At 45.2% G+C, this 2,515-nt stretch overlaps 1 pseudogene; it reads left to right on the top strand.

Annotated features, from left to right (window-relative positions):
- The first annotated feature begins 1,602 nt into the window (after positions 1 to 1,602).
- Positions 1,603 to 2,296, top strand: LOC100343620 (ras-related protein Rab-23-like; annotated as a pseudogene).
- The last annotated feature ends 219 nt before the right edge of the window (positions 2,297 to 2,515 follow it).

Raw genomic sequence — 2,515 nt, 5'->3', positions numbered from 1 at the left:
CACTGGGTTCTAGTCCTGGTCGGGCGCTGGATTCTGTCCCAGTTACCCCTCTTCCAGGCCAGCTCTCTGCTATGGTCTAGGAGTGCAGTGGAGGATGGCCCAAGTGCTTGGGCCCTGCACCCCATGGGAGACCAGGAAAAGCACCTGGCTCCTGTCTTCGGATCAGCATGATGCGCAGGCCGCAGCGTGCCGCCCACGGCGGCCATTGGAGGGTGAACCAACAGCAAAGGAAGACCTTTCTCTCTGTTTCTCTCTCTCTCACTGTCCACTCTGCCTGTAAAAAAAAAAGGCTACTTCTATATTTTCAGAATCCTTGTGGGTCTTATTGTATAGGAAAATGACTTTCCTGTTCAAATACTTGGAGCACCCCTACAATAACAGGATGGGCTTGGCCTCAGGCTCCAGCCAGGAAGTGAGTGAAGTAAGGGGAAAGCACAACCATGGTTTCTTTAGCTCTTTTCTGAAGAGGAAGAAAATGTTGAGTAGTTTATACTTCAATCCCTACGTGGTGAGCTCTGGGCTGCATATGACAGCATGTGGCATCCAATACCCTCTATAAGGCAATTTCCTTCCCAGAACAGTGGTTCTCAGTGCCACTGCATGTTGGAATGAGAACAGAAGGCACTGACATCTCTGGCCACACTAGAGATACTGCTTCAACGACACTGCAGACTCACGGGGCCAGGGCAGGGTCCTGCCTGTGGCCATGAAGCAATGTGTGTCCAGCAGGAACTGGGGTGAGATCTTCACCCTGATCTCAGAGTTGGAAAGTGTAAACAAGGAGAAATCGTGCTGCTTCCTCTCCTGGTGTGGGACCTACTGCTTCTGATTGTCAGCTGTAGGGTCACAGGGGGACAGATAGCAGCTATCTCAGAATCACTGTTGGTCTTTAGAGGATTTCCCAGAGTCACACAGGACAGGGAAATCCTTTGGGATCACACACATTTCTGCAGGGCCAACCACAGGTGACATGACCACACCTCTTTCCTAGGAAGTGGAAGGATGTTGCTGAGGGATAGAGATGGGTATCTCTATCTCTAGTGGAAAATGCCTCTAATCAACTTAGGTGATTTACACTTAGGTGGTAACCGTGCAAAAACTGCAGTGGGGCTCCCCTACCTTCTAGCTGTGTAACACCTCTAAACATACGTTTTTGTTTGCCTGAGGCTATATAAGGAGGCTGATGATAGTTAGCGACAGCTTTCCTACTCATCACATGCAGTTATGAGACTCCAACTAAAAACTACAGTGAGGTCACATGCACTGCAGCGCAGCAAGTCCACAGATGAGGGGAGTCTGGTCTCTGTGCCCCGCCACTGCCGGCGGAGCCAGCAGCTGCTGAGCCTGCTCCTTCTGAGCCTTGGCCATTAGTAAAGCTCATTTAAAAAATCACAGTCCTTTTTAATAGAGTAAAATTGGGTGCTAGCCAGCTGTATGGCCCCTACGGGGGACCTGGGGCATTGGGAGGCAGCAGAGGTTGCGCTGTGACCAGGAGGAGCCAGTAGTGCTAGGCTGTGGGTCCGTGGCTGGGAGGACAATCTGAGAGAGAAGACCTGATTACCTGTCATTAGAGTTGGTACAAAAACCATTTCAACTCCAAAAATGTTGGAGGAAGATATGGAAGTGGCCGTCAAGATGGTAGTTGTAGGGAATGGAACAGTTGGAAAGTCAAGTATGATTCAGCAATATTGCAAATGCGTTTTTACGAAAGACTACAAGAAAACCTTGGAGTTGATTTTTGGAGCAACAAATCCAAGTTATTGATGAAGATGTCAGATTGATGTTATGGGATACTGCTGGTCAAAAGGAATTTGATACAATAATGAATGCCTATCATCCAGGAGCCCAGATTTGTGTGCTTATATTTTCTACTATAGACAGGGAATCTTTTGAAACAATTTCCAGTTGGAGAGAGAAAGTTGGGGATATACAAACTGTACTTGTAAAAAATAAGATTGATTTCTTGGATGATTCTTGTACAAAGAATGAGGCAAAAAGGCTGAAGTTAAGATTCTACAGAACATCAGTGAAAGATCTAAATGTGAATGATGTTTTTAAATATTTGCTGAAAAATACTTCAAAAACTCAAACAACACATAACTGAGGATCCAGAACTAATGCATTCAAGTAGTAACAAAATTGGGGTCTTTAATACTTACGGTGGCAGTTACTCCAGTCAGAATGTAAGTATCTTGAATGGTGGCGATGTCATCAATCCAACAAAAGACCCAACAAATACAACAAAAAATAGGCCAAGAAAAACAGAAATCCTTTCAGCAGCTGTAGCATACCCTAAAAAGTTTTAAATAAGATGCAAGCTGAATGATCTTGTGCAGTTCCGCAAGAAACACATCCAGCTGTAATGTTATGGTACAAGATTTTTAGCAGACTTTGCACCTAATGGCTCTCTGAAAACTGACAGACTTAACTATTGCTCTGCAATGCTTTTCAGAATGTAGAGTGAGACCTCTGGTGAAAAAATGAATGCCCTGTGGATGTATTTAATTTTTTTCAC

This window comes from Oryctolagus cuniculus, chromosome 19 (genome assembly GCF_051225735.1).
Source record: "Oryctolagus cuniculus isolate XC-2025 breed Fujian yellow rabbit chromosome 19, ASM5122573v1, whole genome shotgun sequence".
NCBI lineage: Eukaryota > Metazoa > Chordata > Mammalia > Lagomorpha > Leporidae > Oryctolagus > Oryctolagus cuniculus.
Note: the sequence above shows the minus strand (reverse complement) of the source record. Positions and strands in the feature narration are given on the sequence as shown.